Source organism: Apium graveolens, chromosome 3 (assembly GCF_009905375.1).
Source record: "Apium graveolens cultivar Ventura chromosome 3, ASM990537v1, whole genome shotgun sequence".
Taxonomy (NCBI): Eukaryota; Viridiplantae; Streptophyta; class Magnoliopsida; order Apiales; family Apiaceae; genus Apium; species Apium graveolens.
In genome coordinates, this window is record NC_133649.1 from 149,890,480 (window position 1) to 149,904,332 (window position 13,853).

Consider the following 13,853-nt stretch of genomic DNA (forward strand, 5'->3'; position numbering starts at 1 on the left):
TCTTGTAGCTGGCTCGCCAACTCTTTCATTTCTGCTGGTGCCATCCTATACGGAGCCTTTGAAACTGGTTCCGTGCCTGGAGCAAGGTTGATCTCGAACTCAATTTGTCGATCTGGTGGTAAGCCTGGTAGTTCGTCGGGAAACACATCGGGGAACTCATTAACTACAGGAATATCTTCCATGCTGGGGCTGCCTCTCTCTGAATCCACTACATATGCTAGGAACGACTCACAACCTTTTCTAAGTAACTTCTTAGCCTGAATAATTGTAAGAAATAGTCGCTCTTGCCTCTGTCCCTTAAATACTACCTTCTCTCCACTCTTCGTCTTTAAATTCACTCTCTTGGTCTTACAATTTATCTGCGCGCTATTCTCTCCTAACCAATCCATTCCTAAGATTATATCAAACTCTCCCAGCTTGAAGAGTATCAAGTCGGCCGAGAACTTATATCCCGAAATATCAATCTCACATTTTGGACAAAATTGATTCACAGGAATCTTCTCTTGGTTCGCAATTACCACATTTACTACCTCACTCATAGCCGTTTTATCACATTGGATCTTATCAACAAAAGATTCTGATATGAAAGATCTTGTGGCTCCCGAATCAATCAATACTTTGGCTTTGACATTAAAAAGTGTACCTGCTATCACCTCAGAATTCTGAACAGCATCTTTCATCTTTAGATCAAATGTCCTTGCTGTTGCTTGCGGGGTTGGTGCGGGTGGTGGAGGTAATGCCAATACCTCAGCTGGCACGCTTGCACTGGTACTTGCCACGTTCATCAGAGCTCTGACTGGTCCTGTTGCCTTACACTCCCTAGCCATGTGTCCAGTCTTCCCACATTTGTAGCACGTAACTCCTGGCCTCGGCATCTTGCACTCATTTGCCAAATGTCCCTTCTGATTGCACCTATAACAGGTCATACTCAGCTTATTGCATACTCCGGGGTGCCTTCTTCCACAGTGCTTGCATTCTGGCCTCTGGAACCTGTTTTCTCCAACTTGCCCTTGGCTTGCCTGATTGTTCCCTTTTGATTCTTGCCTTTTGCCCAAATTTCCTTTCCTTTGAAAATTTCCGCCCTTCTGGAAACCAATCCTCTTTACATTCCGATCTTGCGAATTTCCAGCTTCAGACTTTTCTCCATAAAATGGAACCTTCCTCTTCTTGTTATCCCTCTCTTTCCTTGACTGCATCCCATTATTCTCAATCAGAGCAGCTTTCTGTACTACTCCCGCATAAGTCTCAAGTTCAAACATAGCCACCCTATCTCTGATCCAAGGCTCCAATCCTTGCTGAAATTTCTTTGCTTTTTCTTCCTCAGTGCTGGTATATTTTGTCACAAACCTTGACAACTCAGTGAACTTCTTCTCATATTCCAGTACAGTCATGTTCCCTTGCTTTAACTCAAGAAATTTTAGCTCCATCTGATTCTGCATGTACTTAGGGTAATACTTGTCCAGAAATAACTTCTTAAATCTCTCCCAAGAAATCTGCTGAGTGACTTCCATAGCTTTTACTGATTCCCACCAATAAATGACTTCTCCCTTCAAGAAGTAAGTGGCATACAGCGTCTTCTGATCGTCCCCTAACTGTACCAACTCAAAAGCCCTTTCTATCTCCTTGATCCATGTGTTTGCTATCACTGGATCAGTGGTATCATGAAATACAGGTGGATTCACACTCTGAAAAACCTTGAAAGTGACAATTTGTCTTGGTGGTACTGGTGGTTCAGGTGGTTGATATGGCTCACGGTTATCTTGGTTTTCAATTCGTTGTTGAAGAGTTAGTTGTTGTTGAGCTATAGCATTGGTTTGCTGTTGCAAGGTTTCCAGTAGTTGAAGAATGTTTGGGTCTGTGGTGGAGGTGGTTGTTGGGTTCTTCTTTTTGGGAGGCATGATCCTGAAATAAGAGTTGTGTTATAACAAATATAATTGATAAAATGATTCGAGGGTATCGCATGGCATTCTTGTTTACATATGGGGTCACGTTTCCAAATTAAGCAGATATGATGATAAAAACATAAAATAACAGTTGAGAGCAAATGGAACAATAGCACATAATTATTGAAATTTTAAAGGTCACAGTACATAGGATTGGGATATAGTCTGATTCTAGAAATAACAGGCTTATTTAAAGGAAAGACGGAAACAACTGGGGATTCCATAGAGTCTAATAGTACAACAACATGAAAGGTAAATGGAAAGAACTAAGGCTCCACTCCATCTGAACGGGGCTTGGTAGACTTTTCCTCTCGAAGTGTCTTCACAATGCTCTGGAGCTCATCCGCCACCATCTGAATGACATACTGGCTGGTACGGTCCCGGTGTGCTGGCATCTCCTCAAGCTTAGTGTTAACGTACCGAACCAAGGTCTCAAGTCTCGCAATCATCTGCTCCTTGGGCTTCCCTTCGTAGTTTCGGCTGTCCGGATACACGTTCTTCAGTCGGTCTATCAGTCGGTCGTACTTGCCCTGAAGCATGTCGAACTCGCGCCTCAACTCAGCATACACGGAGAAAGCAATAGTGTCGTCCGACCCAGAGGATGACGAGGAATGCGCCCTTTGCTGACAACCAATAAGAGGAGTATTAATAATAATTTACTTTACCTACTCTCTCGCATAATATCTATAACCTACTCACAAGTCCTATAACCTATTTGGGCTGTTCAGGGACTCTAAACCGTAGCTCTGATACCAAAACCTGTCACACCCCCAACTTAAATAGCAAAATAATTATAGCTATTACATCATTTTATTGAGTACTACACAACCAAAATCCAAGATCTTACAGTTTAGGGTTTGGAACAGCCCAACACTACCAACTATTACATCTGATTACAAATACCGAGTCCTCACACAACTATTATTACTTATTCTACCTGGGCTCGAACATAAGCATCAACATCACAGGTCTTACGGGCAGTCTGCTTGAATCTAACCATGGCTGCTAGCTGTAATATCAGGGTAAAGCAAGAAGTGAGCCAAAAGCTCAACAAGTGCTAACAATACAACGCAAAGCATAAATCGAGATATACCTTTAGGAATGACAATGGAATGACATAATCAATGATAATCGAGAGATAAAACTTATGTGAGTTGGCATCATTTTGCTTGCATCAAAACAATTTTAAAATCATTCTTAATCAAAATCATTTTATGACGCTACGGATTACAGCCGGTGATCAGCCGCGAAGTAATCCCGAACCTCGCTGGGTTCTAAAACATTATTGGGAATCCCTAGGCAACTTTTAAGCCTAATATAAGTGTGGAAAGGACTCGCGTCTCAGTCCAGATCCACCATTCAAGAAAACATTTGTCCCCCTTTGGGACTGAAAAATCCACGTTTTAATCATTTTAAAAACTGATGCCGATTTATGACAAAATCTCTTTCGACTGTAATTATTTTTATCAAGGGATTATAGATCAACTTGAAACACTGGAAATATGACACTAAATCTCAGGGCCATGATCTACTAGACTTTACTATATTAGGGTAATTGAGAGGTTTCCATAAACAAGAACTTAGACAAGGAAATTAAGCCAGGCTATTGGATAAGATGAAAGAGTAATGCCAAACTAGGCTTAAAGCAACGGTTGTAGACAAGATATAGGTATTAGAACATCAAAAGATAGGCATCACTGGTTCCAATAGGATAAAGGTGTTAAAATATAAAGAAAGCGATCATCAGCTCAGTATATAACAGGGTATCAAGCTTTAGGGTAAGGATAGGGTTATCAAACAATCATGAATGTATTTAAGAAATGATTGGCTTTTAGGTATCAAGATAAAGTTTCTATCGAGGTTATTTCAAGAGTTGAATCAAAGCATCAGGGTGCAACATCAAGATTTCTCAGGGATCAATAGCATGATAAACAAAAGGATCAATAAGATATTATAACGCATCTCTAATTTATCATGGCATTAAACTATCATGAAAGACTTTTGAACTACTTGCAATATGTACTCGAGGGTTCATGGCATCTCTATGTAACTCAAAGATAAACAAAAGATACGCTTGATTTAAATACATCAAAATGACTCAGGATAATTGCATCGATATATATATGAACTGTTTACAGCAAATACGAAGGTCAAGTTGAATCACTTGCCTTGAGATAGACTGGTCTGGTCTGACTGGTAGGAGCAACAACTGGAGCTTCACTCGACTTTTAAGGCAAGTTTTCCCTCGTCTCGAGATCCTACATAAATAATAATAATCCTCATTATAATATATTCTTTCCATCTTAACCTATTTACAACCCGAAATTAAACATGGATGGCACTTAGGCCTATACACACTTAATTCATATCCAACATTTATATTTTTAAATATACACACGTAGCCACATAATCACATATCGTATATTAATACCAAATAACATCACATACACCATAACGCCACACTAGGCTTGGATGATCTCGACTCACCACTTAAATTACTTGGTCGCTAACTAAGCGAAGTCTTCGAATTTGGGCTTCCTAACTCAATGTGCCTTTCCTAAATTATCCAAAACCTATTGACCCTCACTTGTGCCTTTTGTTCTACTGACCTTATACTATCTTACAACTATGGTGGTCGACCTAATACTCACTTCTAAGTGTCCTAAAACTATGTGATAAGTGAAAGTGCTCACTGGTGTAAATTTCAGAATGGTAACTAAGGTTTCTTGAGTGCATTAGACACTCTTAAACTACAAGTTTTTCTTCAAAATTTTTACACAAGACTCTCCTGACCTAAGGGCATCTCATAAGCTTGATGTGGCTCAAAGGCCTGGCTTGGGCCTTCTTGGGCCTAAGCTAAAAGTCCAAGGTTCCCCTGTTTTTCTGGGCAGAAAATGCCCTGACTTGAATTAACTTGTGGCACATGGTTCTAGCTCATATCCTATGAACTATGGTTGGAAAAACTTCTCTGACATACCCTCTAACTAAGGCCCAATTGGGCCTAATGAGGGCCTACCCATGACATGGCCAAATCTCCCTATTTCTAAGTTGCAACAAAACTGTCCCCTGCTGGACAGATTTTGTTATTCTACTTGTGCACCTAACCAAATGACATGCAAACCTCCAACCAACTCCTAAAACCTATTATATACTCCCCATACTAACTTCTGGTGGCTTGGGCCTCAAAGTGCACATCAATGACATGGTCAAAACTCACTCTAAACCTCAGGGTACTAAACTGATTTTTCTGCAGAAACTATAACTTCTCATTTTCCAAGATTTTAACTTGACAAACCCAACTAACAACAACTAAATACTTAAACCAAGACCTATACTTGGTATTCTACTGAACTAACTCCCTTTTTCTTAAAATACCCTTGGTGAGATCATCCTTACCTAAGGTGCAACTATGGCAAAACAAAAGAGACTACTCTTAACAAATCGCAAATCTTCATGCCTTTGAAACAACAAGATATATATTTTTATAAAAGATAACCACAAATTATTACCATGCAACAAGAAGCATAAATCAATATTATCACATTATTCCTACTGAAATTAAGGCTCACTAACAAAATCTTTCCAAATAATCAAAATTTCACAACAAACTAAGAGAATTCCACATGCATGCATGCCTTCGGGTTTTTCAAACCAAAACAACATGATTTCCAAATAAATTTTTATCATAATTCAACATGCAAGCCTAACATGGATTACAACTAAATGATCAACTAGCATGCAAAAGGATTTTATCAAGACTTTACTACAAAATTCATGTTATCATCACAAAATACACAAAAATGTTAACAAGGCAACAAAACACCATCCATTCGGCTCCTATCAAGTCATGGCCGAATGGATTAGGGTAAAAACAGCATTCGCATAGGTGTAACACTCTTATGTCTAGCCATTCTTGACCCTATGATACTATAACTCATGGTGAAAGCCTTAGATTCACAAGAATCAAGGAGGTTCACTTTGAGTTTAACAAAAACATCACCATGCAAGGTCAAAACATAGGTTTTTCACTCTATACTTTTGAAATATATAAGAATAACATATAGGGAGTAAAATTACTTGAATATAAGATGATTGTTTGGGTGAAAGAATGAAGAAATGAAGGGGATGGAGGGCCTCGGCTATGGGATGGCCGAGAGTGAGGGTTGAGCCGAGAGGGAGGGAGGAGAAAAGGGGAGGGTGGAGTGAAAATGGAGTGACCATCACTTTAGTTTTGTTTTTATGTCTTTGACTAGACTAAATGTGAGTGGATTTAGGAAATGACAAGAGTAACCCTCTAGCTAAAGTTAGGCAAGTTTGCATGCAAGGTCAAGGAGGTAATTTGGCTAGCAAAATGTGAGTTAGTGGGGTGGAGAATGTCTTCTTTGCCCTTTGGTTAAATAGAAGAGAGTTTGCATGCAAGGTTATTCATGTAATTTGATAATTATTAAGCAACTAATTTCCAAAGATTTATTTTTATATAATAAAGTACAAGTTCAAAAATTATAAAATTTATACCATAAAATAACTTGGATTTTTAGAGACTTTATAAAAATCATTTTCAAAATTTGTGTACAAAATGTCTTTTAAAAGAAAATTTTTCCAAAGCTTAGAATATTCCTTATAAATCAAAAATAAAGAAATTAAATAAATTCTTGCTTTGAAAAATCATATACTACCCAAAGCAAATTTATAATGCAGAAATTTTCACTCACACAAACGTACAAGCATTGAATATATTTTTATTTAACTTAATATTATTCACAAATAATATTACATAAAATGCCGGTCGTAACAATTCTGAGTCTTTCCTTTCTACTAAGGGCATCAGCCACCACATTGGCTTTCCCTGGATGATAGAGAATCTCACAATCATAGTCCTTGATTAGTTCTAACCATCTCCTTTTGCGCATGTTGAGCTCTTTCTGCGTAAATATGTACTTGAGGCTCTTATGGTCGGTGAAAATCTCACACTTCTCTCCATACAAGTAGTGCCTCCAAATTTTTAAGGCAAATACTATTTCCGCGAGCTCAAGGTCATGAGTAGGATATCTAATCTCGTATTCCTTCAGTTGTCTCGATGCATACGCAATCACTTTACCGTGCTGCATAAGCATACACCCTAATCCTTTGTGCGACGCGTCACTATATATCACAAAATCTCCTTTTCCGTCTGGTAATGCCAACACCGGGGCCGTTACCAACCTTTTCTTTAATTCCTGAAAACTGTTCTCGCATTTCTACGTCCATTCAAACTTCTCTGTCTTACGAGTAAGTCGTGTCAAAGGGGCTGCGATTTTCGCAAAGTCCTGCACAAATCTACGGTAGTAGCCGGCCAATCCTATGAAACTCCTTACCTCTGTGGGTGTGGTTGGCCTTTCCCAATTTGAGACCGCCTCTATCTTGGAGGGGTCGACCAATACTCCTTTATTGATCACATGTCCTAAAAACTGTACTTCATTCCGCCAGAATTCACACTTCGAGAATTTGGCATATAACTGTTCCTCTCTGAGTATTCCTAGAGCTATCCTCAAATGCTCTGCATGCTCTGCCTCAGTCCTTGAGTAAATCAAAATATCATCGATAAAAACTATCACACACTTGTCCAAGTACTTCTTAAATACTCTATTCATTAAATCCATGAAAGCCGCTGGGGCGTTGGTTAATCCAAAGGACATTACCAAGAACTCATAATGCCCATACCTGGTACGGAACGCTGTCTTGGAAATATCTTCGGGGTTAATCTTTAGTTGGTGATATCCAGTTCTCAGGTCGATCTTGGAAAAATAAACAGCATCCTTTAGCTGGTCAAACATATCGTCTATTCTAGGTAATGGGTACCTGTTCTTTATGGTTAGCTTGTTCAACTCTCGATAGTCGATGCACAACCTCATGCTCCCATCTTTCTTCTTAACAAATAAAACTGGTGCTCCCACGGAGACACACTGGGTCTTATCATACCCTTATCCAAGAGTTCCTGCAATTGGATAGCTAATTCCTTCATTTCTAATGGGGCTAACCGGTAAGGTGCTTTTGAAACTGGCGTCGTCCCTGGGGCCAACTCAATAGCAAATTCAATCACTCTATCGGGTGGTAATCCCGGAAGGTCTTGTGGGAATACGTCTTCAAATTCGTTGACTACCGGAATATCTTGTAAGTTGGGCACCTCCTTCTGCGTGTCCACCATATAGGCTAGGTAGGCCTCATTTCCTTTTCGTAGCATCCTTCTGGCCTGGGCCATAGTCAAAAATTTCTACGTCTGCCTTTTTCCTCTAAATATAACTTCTTTCTTCCCTGGGATATTTAACTTAACTTTCTTCCCTTTACAGTCTATCTGAGCATCATTGCTAGATAGCTAGTCCATTCCCAAAATTACATCAAACTCCCCTAATTTAAAAGGAATCAGATCAACACTAAAAGATTGCTCCCCTATGCCTATCTCACAGGCGGGGTGAATCTGGTTAACAGGAATAATCTCATGACTGGCTATTTCTACTTGTAAGGGTTCTATCAAGGGTTCAGCCTTAAGTCTTAACTTACGCGCAAGGTCCTTTGATATAAAAGATTTAGTTGCCCCCGAATCAAATAAAATGTTTGCACTGACTGAATTTAGAAAAAGGGTACCTGCTATCACATCTGAATCTTTCATAGCATCCTGGACTGTTATGTTGAAAGTCCTTGCAGTAGGTGGCTTATTAGAGGCAGCCCTGCTGGCTCCTGAAGCTGCTGGTTTGTTCATTGGGCATTCCCTCTTCCAATGACCCGGGCGTCCACACTGATGACAATTGGTGGTTGGAATGACGGCAGGGGCTGACGAAGGGCATTTGTGAGAATAGTGGCCCACTTGCCCACACTTAAAGCAGGTTACTGGCTTTCCCTTATATTCCCCAGAATGCATTCTTCCACAAGTGTTACAGGCTGGCAATGGGGGTCGAGACTGGTTGAAATAGGACATTCTTGACTTCTGGCCGCTCTGGCTCACATTCATGCTCATTGGCCGCTTAAACCCATCGTTCCTTCCCGGTAGGGACACTGCTCCTCGATTAAATCTAGTTGGGAAGCTCCTTCCTGCGGAACCTCCACCCATGCTCATACTTTTCCCCTTTATTCCCTTCTTCTCCCTTTCCTTCTGCATCTGTTCACTTCCGGCTTCTATAATCATTGCCTTTTGCACCAGAGTGGCATAGTCCGTAAGCTCAAGGATTGCCACCCTATTCTGAATCCACGGTTTCAGTCCCTGCTGAAACCTCCTAGCTTTCTTTTCCTCGGTGCTCACAAATTCCGGCACAAACCTTGATAATTCAGTAAATTTCGCTTCGTACTCTGCTACAGATAAATTATTCTGCTTTAGCTCCAAGAACTTGAGCTCCATCTGGTTTTCCATAAACCTCAGAAAATACTTTCCCAGAAATAACTGACTGAACCTCTCCCAGGTTATGATAGCATCTGTCTCCATGTTTTTCTTGGCCTCCCACCAGTAGTTGGCTTCTCCTTTCAGAAGGTAGGTAGCAAATACAGTCTTCTGTGCCTCATCGATACTCAGAATCTCAAAGGATTTCTCCATTTCCTTTAACCATGCCCTTGCCTCAACTGGGTCGGCTGATCCATGGAACTCAGAGGGCTTAAGGGACTTAAAAGCCCTGAAAGAGTTTACCACAACATTGTTATTTCCTTGAGGGGGTGGGCTGGGTTGACGTTCCAAATTCTGCCTTAGGAGTTGCATGAACTGGCCCATGGGATCCATGCCTGGGTTTGGTACTGGTTGCTCAACCTCAGTTTCTCCTTCTTCAGCCTCTATCTCAAATCCCTCAACATTATATGTTTCCTCTTCCTCTTCATACAGGGAGTCATCCTGTTCCACATAATCCTCATCTTCCTCTTCACTGTGTTCCTGGTTTCTATTGTCCTGATTATGGCTTCCCTGGTCCTCAGATCCAGGGTTCGCCCTAGTTCCAATCTTTCTTGGCGGCATGATTCTGATAAAAAAAATATTATTGGGAAATTCAACGTTAGGTCACAATCATATACAACATTGTGCCTTGTACAGCTCTTATAATGGGGAGAACGTATATCGCAATTATATTATTTTATGACAGTTCTAATACGAAGTGCGGTAATAATAATGATAAAAACAGTGATCTCGTCACTAAGGAACTGAACCGAAGGAAACAAATATATACATAATGCGAGAAATACATAGTTTGATCTGGTCAAAAGTACAACAGTGCTACAGCCATCTGTCCCAAAAGTGATACACAAGAGTCTATCTGTCTAGTCAGAAAAAGGGATGCTATATACAAGTCAACTATCCCGGAAAATTGGCTCTTACTAAGGCCTCGGCTAACTAGACAACTAGACTATTCCATCATCAATCCTGAATCACACACCGGAGCGGGTCAGCTCCCATACCCTTTCCATCGCACGACGGAAGATATAGTCGGCCTGCCGCCTGGAGATCCTACCATGCCTGTCCCCCTGGAGAGATCTGAGTCTCGCTCGGGACGTGAGCTCTATCCCCGTAAGCTCCCTCCTCAAGGATCGGGGTATAGAAGCCCTAGTCTCATAAGCTCGGGTACGCCTACCCGCCCTCTCCGCATCCAACTCCCTTCTGGCCTCATCCAGTCGGGCCTCAGCAACAGCCACTCGGGTCCTCAGTACATCCTGAACATAGCCGTGGGCTAACAAAGACTGCCTGTGGGCAGGGTCAAGAGGTGGTGAATCTGGAACCGCTGGGGGCGCCTCCTCAGTCTGCCTAGGCTCAGAAGTATGGGTCTCTGAGCTGTCATCATAGGTGCTCCAGGATGGTAGTGGCAGGGTAGGGGCTCTGACCACAGGGAGTGTGGGTAAAGGGGTACCAGTGTACACTACCATAGCTCCGACACGCTCCTCAGCCACTGGGACCTCATCCGGGTCCTCCTCATCTGAAATAGTAATGACCTCCGTCTCTGACTCCTCTGAAGGGTCCTCCTCATCCTCCTCCATCTCAGGCTCCTCCTGATCCTCGACATCTAGCAGTGCCTCATCATGCTCATGCTCGAACATCTCAGGGTCCTCTATCTCAGGCGCCTACACATTAAACGAGCTAAGTTACTATCATGATACTTATAAGGGTTCCCGTAAGGGTTCTAACTGTCAGCACTACTTTAAGTAGTCCGACCATGAACTTGGCAAGAGTTCTTATTATCTTTGTGAGTTTGTTATTATATCGTCGCATCATCTCTGAGGTTTATAACGCTTAGCTCTGATACCATTTCTGTAACACCCCCAGATCCGGGGTCAGGGATCCGGGTCGTCACGGTCTTTCTTTCCACAATATCACTTCACTTAATTAATAATAAATAACCTCAAGCTGTGACCCCACACCAACACACACCACCACCCGTTATAGTCTCAGAGATGAAATTGAAATAAGTACAAGTCCTTGAATCCATAATTAAAACTTATTACAACCCAAAAAGATTACTTGATAAATTTACAGTTAATTGCCATTATCTGCCACAAGTTATAATTATACATAATTGATTCTCAAAAGTAGAATGCCTGATCTACCAATAGATCTACCTCTGCAGCTATAGCAGCTACAACATCAACGGGAAGACGCGGGATGCTTCCCACGCGCTTGCGCTGGGTCTGCTGGAGTCTGGCCATCTTTCCTAACTGTTGTTGTGTGATAAAGAAATAAAGCAAGAGTGAGCCTTACAGCTTGCAAGATAATATATAGTGATAACAATAATACAAGTATCTAAATGGATACTTACTAGAATTCTTTATCATGTGTAAGGTAACTACTTACTGGATATAAGTTTTAAAAGAAGATGAAGTTACCAATTACTTCACTATACTCATACCATTTTTAGATATCTACTTGAACTACTACTGTTCAAAGTATAATAAGATTCACGAGGTCATCCCATAGATGAGACCACAATTAAAACTTAAATATATTTGATCTTTGAAATGTTTTGAAAAGAAATGAAGTTACGAGATCCTTCATTCAATGGATACACCAATAAAACTGTTTTGACCCTGTCAATGCTTCGGCAACCACCCATTCGTAGCCTTTCGATCGAAATGCTACGGGTAGTGTTGCAGAATTATCCACGAACTCATTACGGGAGTTTGCCGCGCCAGGAAGACCACTTACGATGATCAGTCGTAGTAGTACAACCCCACCATTTTCTACATGTAGAGGAGAACCTGTCGGATTTACTTGTCAACCGAACACTGAACTCCTAAGGAATGGACCGCCTTAGCGGAACTTCCAGGCCATTTGGGCCAATATAATAATACGGCTGGGCCGGCGCTACTCGGCCACTTACGCCACTCCTAGTTTAGATGAAATCCATGACTCTGAAACGTAAAGCTCATCCCCACTTTTCCTAAGTAGAAACTTGTTGATACGGCTTCACCAAGAAGTCGTATCTAGTTGGAAAGGAAAACTCACCGATATTTCCCAGGCGATGCCTGTTAATGGATTAACTTGTTCCAAGAATTTTACTTCCCCAATATTGGGTAAGTAATCAAAAACTCTTTTATCAAGACAGCAACCTTGTTACGAATATAAAACACACCACCGAGCCGGATCCCTCTGGTTTTGAGCGAGTATTTAAATCCCCTTTTTAAAAGGAAGATCTTAAATATTAAAATGAGTTTTGGGATCCGCTCTAACTTTTGAAAATCATTTTAAAGACTTGAAAATACTTGAAAGAGTGTTTGGAATGATGCTGATTTAATGAAGTAAATCAGTCTCAATATAAAAGAAATAACTGAATATTATTATTTAAATAAAATTCCCATAAAGAATAATATTTATAAAAATAATTGAAGTAGAAGTTTTAAAACTTATACTTGAAATGAAAATTAAATAATCAAAGATATACTTATACAAAAGTACTATCTTTATTTGAATAATCGAAAATAAGTTTGATTATCGAAACATTATTCTTTAATAAATTAAAGAATATTATTAAATAATAAGCGGAGTCATAATACCTCGAATGAATATTATTTAAATAAAATAACGGAGTCATACATCCTCAAATGAATATTCAAGATAATATTCATTAATAAAATAAAGTTATCGAATAAACCTTATTCGATTAATAGTTTTGAAAACTATAACCATATATATATATATATAAATATATATATATATATATCAAATCTACTCGGGATCCTCAACTCCCGGTTTTAGAAAATGTTTTCACCTTTGGGTCCCTATACTAAGGGTATATGCAAATTACCGTTATTCTCTAGCATAGGTATTATCAACTGAATCAACGGATATATATAGAAAGATTACGAAACAGGCATGCATATGTACCATATCACATGCTACAATATATCGCAAGAATTTGCTAATATAACCATCATGCATCTATTACAAGATAATGCATATATTAGTGTATACATTACAACAACAGTATAACGGATAGAAAACTTGCCTGAGCGACTGGGGGTGATAAAAGGCTCGGGACGAGTCTGGTAACCTATAAACAACAAGTAAGTTGGAATTAAACCAAAGTCACTTGTAAATCTATACTTTAACTAACTTAGACTCTAACGCTTGTTTTGCGCTTACTGATTCTCTTAAGTCACTCGAGTACCCTCGGCTCCACCATTTTTAATAATTTAACCATTACGAGTTTTAAGGCGATTCCTTCGCGAGTGTCTTACCAACTGCCTAACACTCTTACCATAATTGTTTCATACATTAATTAACCCTTTTTGGTCTTTAACCTATGTTTCAAAGTAAGGCGAGGGGAAAAGTTTCGTTCGCGAAACGCCGTTACTTAAAACGGTCGTTTCTCCTAAACCGTATATCGGAATCAAACGAACTACATATCAAAACGAAGCTCGTAACATGAGCTATCTAAACATGGCAATGGTCAACATCTAGCAGGGGGTTCTCGG